The sequence below is a fragment of the Hoplias malabaricus genome, unplaced genomic scaffold (genome assembly GCF_029633855.1).
Source record: "Hoplias malabaricus isolate fHopMal1 unplaced genomic scaffold, fHopMal1.hap1 H_4, whole genome shotgun sequence".
Taxonomy (NCBI): Eukaryota; Metazoa; Chordata; class Actinopteri; order Characiformes; family Erythrinidae; genus Hoplias; species Hoplias malabaricus.
The window spans coordinates 164276-185951 of NW_027101327.1; the positions used below are offsets into that span (position 1 = coordinate 164276).

The 21676-nt window shown below is 39.9% G+C and overlaps 1 protein-coding gene across 1 annotated transcript in view; it reads left to right on the forward strand.

Moving 5' to 3' along the window:
- LOC136686064 (alpha-(1,6)-fucosyltransferase-like) overlaps positions 1–21676 on the forward strand; it is a gene marked incomplete at its 3' end in the record, with an annotated part of 86208 nt that overhangs the window by 33731 nt on the left and 30801 nt on the right. The window contains exon 2 of the mRNA XM_066659551.1: positions 7083–7138. The remainder of the gene's footprint in view (positions 1–7082; positions 7139–21676) is intronic.

A 21676-nucleotide genomic window follows, 5' to 3' on the forward strand; every position in this document is an offset into this window, starting at 1 on the left:
CCCACAACGTCCAGGCCCCTGGAGCTGTGTGACTGTGACACTACCTGCTGCGCCACCGTGCCGCCCTAACATGGTATGGATCCATGTCATGTTTTTAAACAGAGCTCTGTTTGCCTGTGTCAGTAATTATAGGCGCTCTGAACATATCCCAAATAGCGCCATACTCCCTACATAGTGCATATATATCACAGATAATCAGAAACTAATTCAACAGAGAATCATGAATCTTAAAGCTGACTAAATATTATTTTTGACATACAACACACTAAAGGAATGCAGAAACTATTTTATGACCAACACTGTGCCCTACGGAGGGTGTAGAGAGACACATTTGGGATTTAGTCTCTTTAGTGATGCGCTCTGGTCCCCAATATGGTGGCCATGCCAATGAAAAAAATTATCACATGACTGCAACCCATGGAGAGTAGAGTATTTGAGTAATTTAAGAATTTTGGACGATGATCTTGTGTTTCATTTTAAAATTGCCCAGTTTTAAAAGTTTAGTGTCAGTGTACTTTCATACTCAGATTTCCAAAAGAAAAAGTGTGTATCACAGTGCTGTATTTTAGAAAAGGAAAAAAAACAGAACCTCGTGTTGTGCTCCACTCTTCCCTATTGCCCAGCACTAGTTCAAGTGTTACATTACCGGCTTTAGAAGTGAGAGATGGAGGGTATGCTCATGAATTATTGAGTAAGTTGAGTGCATATGCATGCCTCTCTGTGTGCCTTCCTTACTGACACTATACAGGATAAAAGCTGAATTGACAAGGGTTTAGACTCTCTTATTATCATTCTGGATGCTAATGGCACTGTTCCACTGCTGTTGAACTCTGCCTAACAGCCTCTAGGGAAGCAGAGCAGCACCTCTCTGTTATTAGAGAGAGAAGGAAAATTCTCATATTGCTTCAAAGAAAAAAAAAAAGTTGTTTAAGTGCAGTAAATCTAAAACTATTAAACACTAAGAGCTAAGATTTCACAGTTAATTTCATTAAATAATTGTCTTTGTAAATTATGTATATATGTGCTGTTTGTAGGACTCGGATTTGTCTCAAAGTCAGATGTTATTTTGAGGACGGGACTATTTCTGTCTAAGTATAGCTTTCCTTTCCCTTGCCACTTCCCTTTTCGTCTTCTTTCGAAGCTAAAACACCAACGTGTCTGTTTTGGGTAAGTGCGTCTTAATCTTCCGCCCTAGGGAGCGAGCACTCCTCCACGCTGCAGAGCACCCAAACTCCACAGGATGAGGTCTGCACCAAGTTTAATAAGTTGCTCATGCTTCACAGCTTCCAGCACTGGATGGATGGATGTGTGAATGAACTTGTGAAGGTGTGAGTATACCCACAAAGGAGGTCTATGTTTGGGAGCTTTGTGTATTGAGAAGAGGTGGCACCTACAGGCCTGCCAGCACCTCGCACAGCTTTTGACCCTGCCAGGAAAAGCAGCCACCCAGAAACGCCCATCTGTGCTGCTCCACCTCCCCGTGTGTGTGTATGTCTGTGTGTGTGGTTGATAAGATATACCTGACACAACTCTGCACACTGTAAATCAGAATATAGTGGTGTAAACATGTTTGCAGTTCCCTGGTGTTGCCCCAGCCATCCTAGGCAGAGTGTGAATACATTAATGCACATTTAGCCTCTCTCTTTCTGGGTTGGTAGGAGGGTAGCCACTCTATGTGAAAGAGCTCGACATTCTCATTGGAGTTCTCCTTCAGAGGGTTGAGATGTCCAGCTGCATTGTGTTAGATTTGGAAGAATCTATAAACTTCACCCAGGGTGGTGGCATTGTGGGTAGGTTAAGAATTGTAGGGATCTATGTAGACTTATTAAGACTTTTAAAGACCTGTGAGAGATAATCTCTTTCTGCATCCCCAAAAACTGTGCAATAAATGGTAATTTATTATGTGTGATATGATTTTGAACTTTTAGTACATTTCACACATAAATGTAATGCAATGTGCTTTACAGAATTCCATAAATAAAATGATAATAATCATAATATAGCCCTGTGAAGGACTGGCGCCCCCTCCAGGGTGCATTCCTACATTGCGCCCAATGATTCCAGGTAGGCTCTGGACCCACTGCGACCCTGAATTGGATAAGCTGTTACAGATAATGAATGAATGAATGAATAATCATCATATATGTTTTCCCCTAAAATTCGTTTCACTTATGAATCTATTAAAAAACATATTTTTATGAGCATAAACACCTAATAAAAAATGGTTGGAAAGTATTATGACACCACCAGTAAATAAGATTAGCCATTTGTTTCCAAAGCTATGGGAAACTTTGAGATGTCTGTGGTAAGTGGTTATTATCTTTTTGCAGCATTGTGGTCCATTCCTCTAGGCAAGCCATCTTTAATTTCCCATGGTTACAAGAATCCCGTTGATGGATTTACAGTTTTAAAATCCCACTGTATATATTCAGTGGGATTCTTGTGAGAATATTGGCTAAGAATGCAAGTATTTTATTATTATTTTTTAAAGCCAGTGTTTATAGTTACTTCGGTTTTATGTTGTTTTCCCTTGATTTGATGTCTTAGAATTTCTAGCCAAGGAGATTATATAATTCTGTAATACGTTCCAATTCATCTCACCATTCATGTTTTCTTTGACGTATATTGCCCCAGAACCACTTATAATCAGAATCGATTACATCTCTTGCCATTCCGTCTGTATTCTTCACTTTGGAAATGGTGGTTTTGGGATCATCGTCAAAACAAGCCGTATTATTTTCAGTTCTATTTTTGTGTTGCTGACCATAGCACATTGTTCTAAACTGATTGGTGTTTATTTACAAATTGAAGGCATCTATTTCCCTGCTTTTTTTGCACATGAGTTTGTTGTTGGTGTGTAGGAACAGAGATGATTGCAGTGCAGTTAATTGCTTATTGTTCTGCATCTAACTGTTCCTGCTGTTCTCTTACCTTCCTTATCATTAGACTAAAGGCTAATTTATACTCCCTTTAGGTATGTAAATAAATATGTCTGTTTCAAAATTTGCAACTGCTCACACTTTTCTATGCATTCTTCACATATATTTGAATGTAAGACAATGCATCACCTAGAGGGCATTTAGAGTCAAAAGTTCCTGATGACGACGACAAAAACAGCAAACATGGCCATGGTGGAGGAGGTGGTGTTAATAATGGATATTTAAATGTAAAATAACAGCAGTAAAGTTAAAATGCTAGTACCTCCTTGCATTTTGAGAGGGAGATAGATGTGTAATGTGATATGCATGACACACCGGCTAAAGCTTAACACTACAGCTTCTTTTTTACTTTATTATAATATTTCAGTGTAGTTTTTGTTTTATATTTTATTAAAATAATTGAATATGTTATGAGTAGCTCATATGTCACTCAACTGTAGCGACTCACTACGTTAACATCACTACGTTAAACTGCTAATACGCCAAGACTCCGCAAACAGTGTGAATTAATGGAGGAATTATGGGATGTAAAGCGATTCATTACCATTTAAAAACAAAATGTTTCCTATCCCTGCCAGCATTAACAAAACACGCTGCATTAAAACATTAATTCTGAGGGCACTAGGGTCTAATAACTTTATCCTAACATATTATTCAACAAGTTTTACAGAAAGCAATGGTTAATAATATTATCCCTGAGCTCCTTCACCTTCAAACTTGCGTAAAATCTGTACAAGTAATGACAATGACTTTTATGATGACACCAAGTGCAATTTGTCCCACAGTTTTAAGTCATAGATCCATGCCTTTTAAGCTGAAAAAAAGATTTTTCTACCATTTCCCCAAAAGAATTTTTCCCATTTTCTTCTCTCAGCTAATGCAACCAGAGTAATTCATTTGCATGATAAATGTGTGTAGTTTTCTAAAGTTTGTGCTTTTTAATGACAGTGTAGGTGGTACCATTAATTGCTCTAAACACAGGTCCCATTAAATCACATAGTACTCAGAGCAGGTATTAGGAAAAAAATATGGTGTACCACACAAAGACCTAGAACAAAGCAGTAATTGGCCATTATGTGCCGGCACATATTTATGTTTAAATGTGTCTATTAAAAGACTACTACATTTGTGAGAGTTTGAGGGGATATTGGAAATAAAAATTTGATGCTTTGCCTGAGGAGAATGGTGTCAGTCAGCAGCTGATGCCCACTGCGTCAACAAGAGCACAGCTGTGGCACCAAGCACATCCTCACTGACCTTTCACCTCCTCAAGGGCGTGCTTCACCTTTTGCCATTGCTCGTGCTATAAAAAAAAATAGATAAGCAATACAACAGTCCGCATGTAGTTCGGAATCAACTACCAAACACTGCGCTCTACAACTGCGTTATATGGGCAGAAAATCCTTATAGACCAATACTATACTATAAATTTAAAGTATCAGTGAGACGTGGCTTACCTTACTGTTGATGTGTGACATGAATCCAGACACCCACAGAAACATCCACAGTGACTACTGACCTGTCCGTACTCCACTTATAAATACTTGCTTTTGTTGTAGCTATTATTGTAGTGGCTATTACACAGCTTTAACCTCTGAAATCATTATACACATGGAAAACTAGCATCCACTGTGTCTGCTGCTGTGTCGCAGGATTCTGGGAAAGAATGAGGACTTTTCTTTAGGTGTGTGAAGAGATTTTGGTTTAAATGGTTCCTGTCAGCACTCACCATCTTCAACACAGTCCTGTGGCATAGGGCATATATTGCTCTGAAATAACCAGTTATTTTCAGAATGTGGTTTAAAAATTGTCCCACTGAGCAGTATCGGAATAAAGTCAAGGACAACAATGTGAGGAGTCTGATGCCCCTTTTACTGTACTTTTAATCCACAAATGTTCTGGAGTTTACCCGGAATACACTTGTATGTGTGAACGTGACCACCCGCAACATTTGTCACGGACATTACCCGGACTTTATCCTGGTAGCATCATAGTAAAGGCTCTCTGGTAAAGTCAGAGTTGGCGCATGTGAGAACAGGTCCGGAAATGTTCCGGGGTTTCGCTTGCACGCACTGCACAGGCACTGCCCCAGGCATAAAGCACGTATTTCATTTTCCTGCAAAAGAGCGTGCCTGTCTCTTGCTGTGTTTTGCATGTGTGAAAGACCACTTCGGGACATCAGACCTGAAGATAATGAATAATGAGATGATGAATAATTTATTCATTACTTTGTGTCTGATGGTTTGGTGACACCTGTGTTACATCACATTAGATGTAAACAAACATGCTGGACGGTGGCGACACCATAACCATAGCTCTGCTTTCATTTGTTCATGGTCTTTCAGTAAAGAAGTTAATTTGGTGTTTCACACCTGAGAGTAGGCTGGAAGATATGGCCAAATCTTTGTATCACAATATATTTCTTAATTTTGGTCGATGCGATATAATTCCAGTATCAAATTAAAGTATAGCCACAGAGAAACTGCAAAGTACAAACAAGAAACATGACATCACTATCAAAAACTCCTTGGTTTTTTCAATTTTTTAATATTTTAAATTAAATTTAAAGTCGTGTGAACTGACGTCAGTGGCCTGCAACAAACGTCAGTCAATGACAGATGCAGTCTAGCCAATCTATCTGACTGGATCGGACTTAGGCCTGCCCACTGACGGATGATGAATTATTGTTGACAGATTTAATTATTTCATGGTGCAAGGCGCATAAAAAATACTTATGAATAGTTAAATAATTAATTAAATGATTAAAATACAATATAAAAATATATAAAATGCACATTTAAATTACGATTAAATAAATCACAAATTATTTAAGCTTTTAATTCAAGTTTTAATTATTTAATGAAACATTTAATTTTCAGTAATTCTCCAGGTAATTAATTATTTCTTTATTCATTTAATTATATAATATTGTCACAAAAAAACTCTCCGTAGGAGCAGGGATATTTCAGGTGTTTAGGATTAAAATCGGACAGTATCACTTGAAAGGCCTTAGCAGTTTTACTGTGGTGTAAACTGTTTCTGTGGATGTCTTTCTGCCCTTATGCCATTACCAGCCTCAGTAAGAACACTAACCAAGTGACAAAGTTTGATCTGAGCTCTTGAATCCAAGAAATCTCTTCTGCTCTCAGCCCAACTCAGAAGGGAGTGTACCGTCTAACACTGAACCATCACGATTTTCTTATCAATCATTTGGCCTTTCCACACAGAGAAGCCACACACCTTCCTCCTCCTCCTCCTCCGAGTCCCAATCCCAGTGCCTGCTGCTGAAATATTGAGCAGCTGAGTTTCATAGGTGCGCCACTTCTGGATGCAGCCCTTTTAATAAAACATAAATAGCAGCGCTGTGTCTTTTTCAATTATAGTGCGGGTCGAGGATTTGCGATCCGGTCTCCCTGCTCTCTTTTCTCCTGCAGAGGCAATGCCATGAAATATGGATCCTTTTATTTTCATGGCATGGAAGAGACTTGAGCCTCTCTCTGTGAAGAAATTGAAATAGTGATTTAGAGCTCACCTTTGCTTTCAATTATGTATAATATTTTGGGAGGGGGGGGGGTCTTTTTTATTTTATTTTATTTTTGTCTGTGCGCCTGTGTTTACAGTATGTGCCGTTGATAGTTGGTTATTTGGAGGTGCTTTGTTAAATCTTTTGTGCCAAAAGGAAGATTGTCCTGTAAAATTGAATTTAAAAGGCAAGGACAAGTTTTTATTTTTTTCTGCAGTGTCATAGAGTGTGTCTAGGTGTGTATGGTGATCATTTTGAGCTGTAGATTTGCTTAATGACTTTCTATTACTGCTGACGCCCCCATCTGTTCTCAACTTGGCTCAGTTGCCACGGTAGCAAGTTTTGGGAGTGGGGGTGGGGGGGAGTTGTTTCTGAGCGATCAGGATGGATTAGGGGATGGTGTTAGGAACTGTGGGTTGGATATGGTTCGGAACGCACAACAGCAAAACCTACTCATCTCTGCCCTTACGTTGTTCTGTAATGTGCTTTACTGTACCCCTTGAGTCCCCTTAAAGCAGAGAAGAATGACCCAGTCGGGGAGTCGTGTTGCTGATGCGTAAAAAAGCAGGGTGAATGTCTGTTCAGAGTCAGTGACATAAATGTTTTCTTTTATTTTACAGGAGGGGCTAGACCTCTGGTGTCGCAGCCTAGCACAATAAAAGGGAAGCACAATAAAGTAAGTTCAAAGCGAAAGCAGTTTTGTTCTCTCTCTGTCTCTCTCTCTTTGCATCCAGGTGCAAATAAAGCAAACAAATGCTTATATATATATATATATATATATATATATATATATATATATATATATATATATATATATATATATATATATATACACACACACACACCCACACCCTTACACACACAGAACAGATGTAGGTCATTTATACAGAATGGGCAAAATACACCAGTGGTACCTTTTAGGGTTTTTATTAGCAATAAAATTCCTAGAGTACAGAGGATCCCCCCCCATTGCTTCTCAGGTGAAAGTGAATAAGCAGGGAGAGCTGATAACCACCAGTTTCAGGTTCATTTTTACACCGCACTCACGTAAATTAAATGAAACACAGTGTTCAGCATCACTTACCATGCGTGGTATCAGTTTACTTCCTTTTTACAAATTGGCTATTTTGGAGCTGAAAGATATGAGTTGTACAGGGCTGGGACAGTAACGCTAGCTGAGGTAACTTGGCCTTAGTGTTAGTTTACCAAAAGACTGTCTTCCTTCCTCTGGGTAAATTTCCAGTCACATGATCTATTGTTGCTCTCTGTGCTTTTTTGCACTGCAGTACCAAACAGTTCTGAGCATGGAGGCCGCTACAGTGGCTTTTCCCCACGAACAAGGTTCGGAACGCTTACAAACTTTGGTAGCTGTACTCAGGGCCAGAAAACCATTCTGTGGGAGGGTTTAAGGAGAATATCTGAGTTATTTTTGGTTTGTTTACATTCAGAAGCTCCACATTTTTTAAGGTGGAATGGTATATTAGAGGAAATAAATTACCACAGAAACCTCATTTGCTTTTCAGTCTTTAGAGTTTTCCCTGTTGTCTAAAAACTCGAGATGCCTTTTCACTGCAGTTAGTAAAGACAGAGAAAGCCTAGTGTACCGAACTGAGGCCTTTTTTTTTTTTTAATTGCCATTTACTGATACTGGGGATTTGTAAAAAAAAAAAAAAAAAAAAAAAAAAAAACATTAGACGGGGTTCAGGCATGTAAACAAACAGGAGATTTTATAAAAAATAATAAAATTGTGAACATTGCCTTTAAATGACGTAAAAATCCATTGATTGGCTCTTTAAGACTTTTACTGCACAAACATGGGGTTATCTTGCAACGCAATGGTTTTACAGTTGACTACAAAGTAAAATTTGTCTCCCTGTATTTATTAAAATGTGTATTATAATGTGTTAGTAGCTATAACATACCTTGACCACACAAGTCCTCCTTTTGGCCACATATCCTGCAATCGAATGCAATAAAGCCCTTCTGTTTGCTGCCCTCGTTCGGTATTGGCGAAGTGTAGTCTTCTGCTGTGCCCAATCACAATAAAAGAAGTATGGCAAATAATCAAAAAACTCATAGTTGTTCATTTATGTAGCACGCAAACTTATCAGATTTTCAGAATTTTGAATGTGGCGTGGCGCAGGTTGGTTGTTGACTGGTTTGTTACTTCGCTATTGTTCTTTTTAGCTATTAAACCTATCCAACTTAACGTTATATATTTTTTTAATGTACACCAGCAACAAAGCATTGTGGCTTTAAACTCTTAACTGCATGGCGTTGCCATATGGTAACAATGATGTTTGGGAATCTTGAAGGAAATGTTGGCAATTCCTAAGAACTTCTCGTCTCCTAACAAAACAAACCCTCTCTCACTTGTGTTCATTCAGAATCTCCGCATCTTTTAAGGTGAAAGTGTGTTTGAATAAGAAATGGACTGTAGTAGGTAGCATAAGTTTTACTTGTCTGTACCTTTTTATTCACTGTTTGAATTACCACAGAAACTCTAGCTGTTTTGTTGTAAAGCACTTTTGCTCTGTATTTACTTGCTGTACGTGCAGTTAGCGCTCTCCTGGATTTGAAGGTAGTTCCACTTTTAAATAATGTGTAATAGCCAAAAAAATAAATCAATATTACCCACCTATGGAGCAGGACCAGAACAACATCCACATTCCTTTTCATGCTTTTTTTCATCTCTTTCCATGTATGGCGGTCTCTTTACAGTATTGACGCCTCCAGATGTTGTTTCTCGTGGCTTAGCCAGCGATGCATGAAGAAAAATCCTGAGCCTGTCAGACAGAGACCCTTATTTTGTTTCATTTTACAATTTAAATTGACCACTTCCGGATCATTTACCTTTCTTATGAAATATTTATTTATTTATTGGTGAGTTCTAGCATCTGAACCCCTTTTAAACTCTGCATAATTCAGTGTTTAAACACAGTAAAGTCAGTGGGGGAAAAATGGAATGCCATCTTTGGGATATTAAAGTACATTTTCATTTAGAATAACAGCATTTTACTTAAAATTATTAAAAAGAACAATTGCCTGTTAAACTGGAAAACATTTTTCATGTCCAATGTACAAGAAAAAAAAAATCTATCAATTCCAAAACATAACTAATGGAATTTTTTTTTTTTTTTGTTTGTTTTTTTTTTTTCCCATTTTCAAGCAGCGTCTTGATTAGTGTGAAGTTTGTTTCTGTAATTACTGACTTCTGCTAACCTTTGCTGCAGTTTCTGAGAGTTGGAGAGGTTCTGACAGTATATAAAATACTCTTATTTTATATTTTGAATTCATTCATTGTCTGTAACACTTATCCAGTTCAGGGTCCGGGGTCTACCCCAGTCACTAGCGCAAGGCAGGAACACACCCTGGAGGGGGTGCCATTCCTTCGCAGGGTGACACACACTCACACATTCATCCATATCTACACACACTTTTGAGTCACCAGTCCACCTACCAACGTGTTTTTGGACTGTGGGAGGAAACCCACGCAGACACGGGGAGAACACACAAAACTCCTCCCAGACAGTCACCCAGAGCAGGACTTGAACCCACAACCTCCAGGTCCCTGGAGCTGTGTGACTGCGACACTACCTGCTGCACCAACGTGCCACCCTCAAACATATTGGAAAAAGTAATTTATTACTATAGCAATAACATTATCAAAATTGGCTGCTCTTTAACTGTGCATGTGAGCTGTGAGATGGAGAAGTGTGTGGTCAACCCCCGCCCCCCTCTCTGTGTCTCTCACACACATCCTCCTTCAAATGTGTGACTAAGCGAGCAGTTCAAAATGAGTCAGAATATGAGTGCAGAGCCAGCAGAGGAGAATGCCAGACATAGACCCACAGTCTCTCTCTCTCTCTCTCTCTCTCTCTCTCATATCATCCTATCCCTGTTCCCTTAAATGTGTCCTAGCCATCTTTCATCAGGCCAACTAGAGCGTGACACCAGCCACATGCACTCTTCTTATACACCCCACTCTCTCTCTCTCTCTCCCCATCTCTCACTCACATCCTCACTCCATCTTACTGCTGTCAAACCAAGATGTTGTCGCAAGTGAGCCACTCACAAGAGTCTGTCCCCATGACCACAATGTGTGACCTCTGCCAACTCTGAGCCAGACCGGTCAATGATACGTTCAGAGATGGAAGCCATCAGTAATTCCAGTCGTTTCACCTGTTTTATTTATGAGCCTCACATTACTCTAGTATCTTTCTGTCCCCCTAATCACAGAGCTAGAGTTAGTGGTGTGTGTGGTACTTATCAAATTCATTCATTCACTGACTGCGGCCACTTATCCAGTTCGGGGTTACGGTAGGTCCAGTGCCTACCCGGAATCACTGGGCGCATAAACCAATGTCACACATTCTGCCTTCATAATATTGAATGTCCAAAATATTAGGCACATTTCCAACTGCATTATTTTTGTCAGTTTTCAATTATTTTTCATCTAATTATGCTAAACGATCCACAGATCCCACACGTTCTGCCACTCTATACTATAACAAGCCTTTTCATAAGTCAAATATCTATATATATACAATACCACTCAAGTGTGGACACTCCCACTGAGGGAGGGTTTCCTTTGTTTTTGGACCATATTCCACATATTGTGAATGTTTAGTACCAGTCAAAATTTTGGATGACAACTCATTAAATTTTAAAAAAAGTATTAAACAAGCCAGAATATTCATTCATTATCTGTAACCACTTATCCAATTCAGGGTCGCGGTGGGTCCAGAGCCTACCTGGAATCATTGGGCGCAATGCGGGGAATACACCCTGGAGGGGGCGCCAGTCCTTCACAGGGCAACACAGACACACTCACACATTCACACCTACGGACACTTTGGAGTCACCTACCAATGTGTGTTTTTGGACTGTGGGAGGAAACCGGAGCACCCGGAGGAAACCCACGCGGACACGGGGAGAACACACCAACTCCTCACAGACAGTCACCCGGAACGGGAATCGAACCCACAACCTCCAGGTCCCTGGAGCTGTGTGACTGCGACACTACCTGCTGCGCCACCGTGCTGTCCATAAACCAGAATATATTTTATAATTTTTTAGCTTTGCACACTCTGTGTTCTCTCAGTTAGCCTCATGAGGTCATCACCTGGAATGGTTAATTTGTCCTGTATGTGTGAGTGAATGAGTGTGAGCCCAGATATGGATTGGCACTCTGTCCTGGGTGAAATCCTAGTGCCCGATGCAGTCCTCAAGGTGGACGGTCGTTCCTGGTCGAGAGTACGCTGTGCACGTTTGGCTGCCGCTTCTCGCCAGTGTGTGTGGATTGAGTGTTCTGAGCGTTCTGAGCAGTGTGGATTGTAAAGCGTCCTTGGGTATCTAGAAAGGCGCTATATAAGTGTAACGATAGATAGATAGATAGATATAACTGCTCGCCGCCTTAATGTGTTTGAGACCGTAACTTGGGTTGTGCAGAGGTAGGCGCTGGTACACAGTTCTATACAGTGACTAGCCCTATTCCAACAATGACTAATGAGAATGTCCAAACTTTTGACTGATACTATCTTTTTATATATACATTTTACTTCAGACCCCAATTTATTTAAATTTAAATAGAACATGGCTGAACAAGAAATACTGTAGTGTATAGTCCATTTTGTAAAATAATAAAAAGAAAAACACTTCTTTTTTCTCATATTTATTCTATTATTTAAAGTTTTTGGCTTCTGTAATCAATTACTGTGTGACACCAATACGGATATATCACTCAGAACCACCTGAAATGAGAGTGACGCACACAGCCAGAGTACAAAAGCTTTTCTTCAAAGTATTCTGCACCATCTTCATTTGGACTAGAGCAGCAAAGCCCTCAAATAAAGCCAGGCCTTCTAAATGCATTAGATACACTGTTGGTATTGAGGTAAGTGGAATACATTTGAGGCTTTAAAAGTCTGCTCATATTTGCAGCATTAGGGACCACTTTGATGGGAGGCGAGGAGGACGAAAGTTCTCTCACTGGATTTGCCGTTCCTGTGGAGAACCAGAGTCGATTCGGAGTTTCATTCCCGTCAATGTAGTAACTCGTACCCTCCACAATTTCTCAAAGAGGATCTATATTTGTGAGTTCTCTTTTTCCACAAGTTCTTCTTTTATGCCTGAGTCTCATGTGAAACTGGGTATGGTTTCATATTCAGCAGTGTTTGGCACAGATTTGTTACGCAGTTGGGCAATGCCCTGCTATTACGCAGACACCTGTAGTCCACCAGGGGTTTGTCCTTCCCCCTCGTTTTACGGCTGGTCGTTTGGAGTGGGTACAACTGTAATTATCATTTAAAAACCATAATTCTTCGCAGCTATTGGCAGCAGGTCTTGATTGAGGGTGTGGGGTAATCCCTTAAATTATGCTCTTCCCTTTAGAAATCGGCTTTCTTTCACTGAGCCTCTGAAGGATCTGATATACCATCTATTAGACTTTTGTATGCTGCTTCTAAACTAAATACAATGACCACTTTTCAGTTTGATATGATTCATGTCATTTTTTGTGTGTACAATACATAAAATACCTGTGTGTGTGTGTGTGTGTATTTTTTTTTCCTTCCCTGTTTTTTAATGCTTTTTCAGTGTGCTCATTGATGAGTTATGGATGGCATTTCTGCCAGTATTTTTTTTAAATGTCAGATGCACTTCTCTCTCTGTCTCCCTGTAATAATGCACATCTGACAACTGTAGATCAACCATAAACATTCATTCATTGTCTGAAAGCGTTTATCCAGGCCAGGGTCTCTGTGGGTCAGGAGCCCACATGGCATCAGTAGGCACAAGGAGAGAACACACCCTGCAGGGGGCGTCAGGCCTTTGCAGGGCAACACACACACACTTATGTACAATTTTGAGCAGCAGCCAATCCACCTACCAACATGTGTTTTTGGACCGTGGGAGGAAACTGGACCACCTGGGAGAGACCCACCAGAGAGAGAACACACCAAACTTTTCACACTCAGTCACCTGGAGTGGGGGGGGACTGGCATAATAACGCAACCATTTTTGTATCAGTTCGGACAGGGTTGTTTTTTAAATATCCGGATGTGTGGACATGGACTACACATGGCAAGTCAATGTATTAGCAGTTGCAGCCATAATGTCATATCAGTCATTTTAAAATCCCAGTCTGGAAGGTCCGATTGGAAGTCCTATTTTGTGTAATATTTATAGAAATGTATACTCGGTAATGGGACGCTCTAGAGCAGCTGCACATGAGCTTCAGCTCATAACAGAGCTAGAAGCATTGAATTAATTATTCAACATCAATGCCTGTCCTAGTTCCCATGACTGAATTCTTCACAACATTTCCTCACGGAAATGTTTATATGTTTTTTTTTTTTTTTTTTTTTTTTTCCTCCCAATTCTAGGAGTGAAAACCTGCATTAGGTGTAAAAGCTTTTTCTTGTGCAGTAGTTAAGTATGAGGATATGTGTCTGAGAGTCTTGTTGATGTCATTCTGGCTGAATGGATAAGCTACTGGCCCTTCATTTGGAAAAGCAGGACTTAAGCTCCGCAATGGGAAGTAAATTGAGAGGAACAAAGCTTTCGACACTTTGTTTCCTCCTAATAACGTCACTCTGCTGCTGTGCATGAGGGGTAATTGGATCAGCTCTGATGTAGCAGTCTGGACCTATGTGTTACTCAATATAATGATGAGAAATTTGGAATATTAATTAATATCCTATCGATATCAGACACCAGAATATAAAGAAAAAAGAAAATGACTTACATTGACTATATATAACTTTTATTTAACCAGATTAATCCCATTGACATCACATTGAGACATTGAGAGTTACAATGAATAATACATATTCAGATAAATACATCTTAGTGCATTAGCATTATTGTGGTCGTCTGGAGCTCCTACCAACCCATAAACTAAAAGAAACTAAAAGAAAATACAAACATGTGAGTATTTTGAGGGCTTGGCGCTTTTCCACCAACAAAGAACCTGAACTGTTCCAGTTTGCAAACCAGAAAATGTGTTCCTCGCTGGAACCAAAGAAAAGTTGGTTCTTCTGCGTGAATTGTGCCCTTGTCCATGGGTGTGTTGAGTTAAAAGGCTCCAGAAAAGGCACAGAGCCTCAAATAAAGTGTTATTTCGCAGTGGAGCTGAACAGGTCATTTACGTGTTATCTAAATAAATAATAGGAAATGAAACAGGAATGTGCTTCGTTTGTGTGTGTGTTTCGGGGGCTGTGCTTAGCGTGAGGCAACTTTCACAAGCTCCGGAGGATGGCTCAGAACACGGCAAAAGTTAAACACGTGTATCATACATCACTCTGATTTGAACACACTGTTAACAAAGCGTACACAATGACCTTGTCATGACTGTTGTGTTTATTTACGACTTCAGCCACAACAAGCCCACAACCCTGGTTTGCTGGAGAGTAGAAATGCCCAATCAGAGAGCATGGGATAAAACGTGTGGCTCTGATTTTGTGCGCCATCTCATGAAAATTCACTTGTCCGAGTCTTTCCAGTCACAGCCCTGGACCTGCGTTTATGTGACAATTCAAGGAGGAAGTTGAACAGAGCAAAACAAACGTGAGGAGCACGAAGAAATCATGTTATAAATGAAATAGGGAAGGAAAAAGAGAACCAAGAGAAAATGCCTATAATAAATCCAGACCTTCTGCTGCTCACTCCGTGGCTCTCGTGCTGAACTGAACGGTGGCTTATTATCATTTAAAGGAACAGGCGCTGAAATCATTCCTTCTGAACCGGACTGTTAACCTGTTAAACAATGGGAGGGCAGTGCTGAGGTTTCGGATTCTTATGGTATTTTGACCAAAGCATGTCACAGACATTTTATTAAGACCTCTGGGAACTGTGTTTTTGTGGAAAATTAGGTTGTACGTTCACTTTAAAGTAAATGTATAACTTAACCTGTCTCTACATGATTTAATTACTCCATACTGGTGTATGTTTATATATTATTATATATTTTATAGTTAGTTATTATATACAACAGCCTCAAAATGAGAAATCTCGACTATGTATTTAAGATGTTATCACTTGCCAAGGTGTTGGTTTTTGCGGTGTGTGGGTGGTTTTCTGGCATGGAATTGTTTGTGTATTTGAGTGAGTGTGTGTTGGGCATGAGCTTCTGGCTAGAAAAAGAGGGGGAGAACCTTGGCTGAAGTTTGTGGCAGAGAAAGCAGATGGTTTGATGTGTCAGAGAGCATGTGTGTAGATGTATTTGCCTGAGTGTGTGTGTGTGTGTGTGTTAGCTCTCTTACAGAGGCATAATGCAGACCTCTACTCTGTCAACCTTATTCTTTTACAGAGAAGCCTTTTTGTTATTCTGTGGAGGAAAACCCTCTGTGAGCAACACACACACACACACACACACACACACACAAACATAGTGCTCAATGCATCCATCTCTTCACTCAGCATCAATCACACACACATTGATCACCTTGAAGTCATAGTGTTACACTCAAATACACACACACACAAACACATACATAAACACTTGTACACGCTCAAAAATGCAAAGCAACATACAAGCATCCATCACATTCTTCACAATCCATCACATGCACATTGATCACCTTGAAACCACACAGCCCTTGCCCTGTTGAGTGTGCATGCGCACACACATACATCCCTCCTCATTCGGTACTGTGCAAAATTCAGAAACAACCTACAATTTATTTAATTTCCAGGCAAAATGGCCATTAAGCAGAGCTAATTTATTTGTCTGTATATATATCTGAGGAAATATAACCCAGCTAGGACTAAAGAAATTGAGTACTGACTGAAATAGAAGTTAAAGAGTTTCCAAAATAGGGACTATTTACTCTCATACTAAACCTGGCAGACCACCAAATCTGTCACATCACATTAACGCTGCTTATAGCTTTTGTCTTTGAGAGTAAGGAGAACAAGATGAACTTAAACAACCCACGTTTTTGTCCACATTTTAATGATATGGGTCTGATGACGTTTAGCCACCAAGAAACTGTTGATAATGAAAGGAAATGGACAAAAAAGACTGTGCAAATCAAATCAAGAATGTGCGGGTGTTCTCACAGGTAGAATAGCAGGAACCAGCTTCTACAACTGAATGTTGTGGAGAAGAAAACAAAAAGAAATAATATTTTCTATGTAATTTCCTGTTTATATATATTTTCTAGGAGGGCACGGTGGCGCAGCAGGTAGTGTTGCAGTCACACAGCTCCAGGGACCTGGAGGTTGTGGGTTCGAATCCCGCTCCAGGTGACTGTCTGTGAGGAGTTCTCCCTGTGTGTTCTGCCCATGGTGTGTTCTCTCCGTGTCCATGTGGGTTTCCTCCGGGTGCTCCGGTTTCCTCCCACAGTCAAAAAACACATGTTGGTAGGTGGATTGGCAACTCAAAAAAAATGTCTGTAGGTGTGAGTGTGTGTGTTGCTCTGTGAAGGACTGGCGCCCCCTCCAGGGTGTGTTCCTACCTTGCACCTAATGATTTCAGGTAGGCTCTGGACCCACCGTGACCTGTATAAGCGCTTACAGATAATGAATGAATGAATGAATGAATGAATATATTTTCTAACCTTGAAAATTAATCAGTTTTATTTAATTCCTGTTTTAATAGATAAATGTATGGTGGCATCTGATTTTGCACACTCTTGCATAGGTTTTTACACACACACACACACACACACACACACACACACACACACACACACACACAGCCTCAATCAACCAGTCACTGGAGGCTTAAGTATAAGTCAGCATCTTTTAAGAAGGCAGCACTCAAAGATCTGTAAGTGCTTCAGTAGCAAGCTTTATATACACACACACACACACACACACACAGTTAACAATGCAGGGTCCAATTAACAGCTAATTAGTTGCTTGTTACAACAGCAATAACCAGTGGAGCTGCATGTAAATTATTTAAACTTGGGGCCCTACTTTTTTTTTTTTTTTTTTTTTTAAATATCTTAGCAGGGGGTTGGCCACTTCATTTTTCAGGCTTCAAATATTCATTGGTATTTCTGAACAAGTTTTCAAGTGTTCATCCTTGAAAGCAAACTCAGAAACAAAACAAAACAAAAAAAAGTGGTATTTTTAATCTTACCATGGCTGTGCTAACTTACAACGGTTAAAATGTCAGATTGTTCTTCACCAGAGCAATTCAGACAAATTATACAATCTTCCCTTTTCTAGTGTTCTACATCATGTTCAGAAATTATCAAGTGTGGTGTTGGTGGTGTGTAAGTTGCACAGTAGCCTCTCCAACTTACCTCAGATGTTTTTATCGCAGCTCATGTTTTATTGTGTAAGACTCTGTCTGTAATTTAGTCTTTAATGATATCCTTGTCACAATTTCCCACTGGTCTCTGGGGTCTTAAAATGTCTGTGATAATGCTGAGACACGGACAGAATGCCACAAGGATCAAATAACACAGCACCTGTGTTCACAGGTCCGGGCTTAGTACTGGAAGATTGCTGGTTCGATCCCCACGACTTGTGGGAACATCCATGGTTGAAACTCTCTTGAGCAAAGCATCTAACCCCCAAACTGTCCTCTGGGCACCAAGGATGGCTGCCTGTTGCTCCAAGTGTGTGTGTTTGTGTGTGTGTGTGCGTGTTCACTGCCCCTAATTACTATTGTGTGTTTGTTCACGCCCACGTATGGGCTAAATGAACTGTTGTACAATGATCATAAAGCACGTCTGTTTAAATGACAATGAGCTACACCTCTGTTCGGCTCGAGATCCCCGGAGTGAAGCGCATGGAGCAGAAGCTATGTTTGTTAGCCATTTTCACTCATTTCACTTACTTCTCTGTTCTTGTTTGGATTGTATTTAATCAGCACTCTCTGTGTCTGTTTAACTCACTTTAAACTCTTCTTTGCGCTCTCAAAGAAACGCAGCTCCAATGCTGTGATTGGAGGGACCCAGATGAGGATGCCAGGCAATTACTTTATTTCATGTTTTGTGGGTTAGTAGGAGCTCCAGGTTCCTAAATTAATGTCCACATGCACTGAAAAGAGGATTTCATAATATGTTATCTTTTTAAGGAACCTTTATTTAATATTCGCTACTTTAAAAGTTGTGTACAAACCTTTTGTGAATTGTAGTGGATGGAAAAAAAAGAATTACAGAACATTTGGCCACACTTGCTATATAAAGTGTAGCAAATGAAAGCACGGCCCAAAGCTGAATCATTTTTTAAAAATCTTTTTTATTTTATCTGTGAAGATTTGGCTCTGAGTCGAGAAGCGGGAAAAGTTGTTGGGGATAGATTTTTCTTATTTTATTTTATTTTTTTCCCTAAAAAAGATGATTTGCTCTGCTAAATGGATGGTGAAGTTGCTTAGCAACGGCTGTTAGCAGACTTCAGGAGACCCTGGCTGGAGGGTTTATCTTAGAAGAGCTCAGAGGATCTCCCTTCAACTAGACATCAATAAAAACCCGTACAGCCTTGCAGTCTAGACCAGCAGTGTTCAGTTGTTTTTTTTTTTTTTCCTCATCCCCATTTTTCTCTCTTCTTACTCAGCAGTGAGTCTATGCTGGAAGTGGTATTAATAAATGTGACAGATTTTGATAATTGCTACACACTGACAAATCATATTTAAAGGCCCAAATACTGCATTTTATTCTTATCCTTGTTTCTGAGAAGGGTTTAGACTAGATGGAAAAATAGTGAGGCTTCGGCTGCATTCAGCCTTGAGAACATTGGTCCTGAATCACAAGCACCACTCCGACTCATCCCAGAGGTATTGGATGGAAATTGATCGCTCCACAGAATGCAGTTCCACTGCTCAACAGGTCAATGCTAATCAGGTCATTAGGCATCATGAACATGGACTCATGTGCAGCTGCTCCAGAGCAATCCATTCTATAGCTGTAGCTGTAAATTTGCTACCGAATGTGTCAGCATTTGTTGCATCTTAAAGTAGCAAACGGCACTGATGAAAGGAACTGTACACAACATTTTTGATCATTGTTTCTGCACTCAGTGTCCGTGATCATACAGAAACACTTTGTAGGTCTGTTATTATAGACTGTACGGTGGCACGAGTGGATCAGTCACAGCGGTGCTGCTGGAGTTTTTAAATCCTGTGTCCACTCTTCACTCACTCTGTGAGACACTCCTCCCTCTTTGGTCCACCTTGTAGATCAAAGTTAGAAGCTCATCTGTCGCTGCACAGCATGTGTTGCTTGTCCTCTAGTCCTTCATCAGTGGACATAGGACGGTGTCAACTGGAGACTTCTGGTTGGTGGACTATTCTCAGTCCAGCAGTGACACACAGGAAGTTTAAAAATCCAGCTGCACTGCTGTGTCTGACCCATTCGTACCAGCACAACACACACTAACAAACCTCCACCACGTCAGTGTCACTGCAGCACTGAGAATGATCCACCACTAACCATACCTTCTCTGTGGGGATCTTGAACATTTGAAGAACAGGTGGACTACAACCTGTAATTGTAGGACTACAAAGTGCTCCTCTATGGTCAGTGGCACTCAGAGAATAGACAGTGAGTATAGAAATAAGGAGGTATTAGTAATGTTGTGGTGTTTTAAAATCACATGAATAGTGCAGAATTTTTAAGCATACCCTAGATGTATAAATGTCTGCTTAATGCTGTTGCTGATGTTTACAGCTTCATCTTTAAAATTGCAGCAGAAATGTTTTTATTTATTTGTTATTTATTTATTTATTTATTAGCTATATTAAAAATAGTAGAATATGGTTTTGTACACAGTGTTAAAAAGACAGCAAGAGTCTGTTGTAGTTGTTTGTCACTTCGCCCAATCCCTTACACTTCAAAAGGAAAAACAAACATGGTGTGAAAGTAATCTAAATTGTTTGGGTATGAAAAGGTTAGAGAGTTGTCTGGATTTTCTGTTCATTTTTATTTTTTATCTTGCATGAACAGCAGTGTTGTCTAGTAGCAGGGTTTCTTCACTATCTCCACATTGACTCAGTAGTCTGTGTATTTTTTTATATTTTAAAGCTCAGCCTTGAGGCTCATTCAGAACGTACACAAGAAACATATATTTGGGGTGAATCTCATTTTGCCCCTTAGCTCTACCACTTAGCCCTACCTCTCCGTTGTGCCTAGCGGTAGAGTGTTTCAGTTCAAGTTGGGAAAGATGGGTAGGGCAAAGTGTGAGGTCTAAGGCTGGGCACTGCAATCAACATTCAGAACTTCTAATCAATGTAATTTTACCTATATTGATTATATAGATATTTCTTTGAATTTTCTTTAACTCGTTTTGTTTTATAATTTTGTGAATATGTCCCCCACTGTGTTCATGTACTGTCCCTTTAAAACCATACTACCGCTCATGTAATCAAATTATTCTGCCCCCATCCACTCTGCTGCATGGAAGCAAAATGGAGAACCTAAACACAGAGGTCAACCGTACAACTTGTACCAACTTGTCCTTTTTTTGTATATTTACAGTACAATACAAAAACGGTTGCGTCATCGTCTGTCAATTCAGAAGGCGTGGGGGGGCAAAACAACACCAAGCGTGAGAGAATCAAAAAGGTTTAACCTTCTTCCATACTCCCTATATAGTGCTCTACTCAAATCATGAAATTACTGAATCTAGCTCTTAAAAGTGCTAATAGAGCATCATTTATATTTATTAGTGTGGGAATCTGCAATCTAGCTGCATGTATATTGTAGTTTAATGGCTAACGTACTTTACTATATAGGAGTGAGGATGAATTTCTGAACAGAGGTGAAGGTTTGTCCCGTTTCGTAGGGGCAGGTTTTTAAACACTGCACCTTGTGGCTCTGTTCCAAGGGGCAAGGCCACCCTAGAAAAAAGGGATAGAGGTAAATATAAAAAATGGGACTCATCACTGAATGTGGCAAGATTCTGAATTTACAGCAGTGCCCAAAAAATTACGCCAAGACATTTTCTTATTTGTCGTCTCTGCATTAAAACTAAAACGGCAATAAATGTGTTCTAGAAGATAACATGACTGCAGTAAAGGCAGTTTTTCTAAGACAATGTTGTACATCCTAAATCCACTCAAATAGCGTCCCTGAAAGCTCATAGTGACATAAATCAGTGCTTCTCAGCTGGGAGGCCCAAGATAATTGTCTAAAGTGGTACACTAGCTTATTTGTATGTATTTCCGAGAAAGTCCCTGGGGCAATATTGCATTCAAATCCATCGAATGGAGGTGTATAGACACTGAGTTGAGGCAGAGGCAGACATTGTTAGCTTT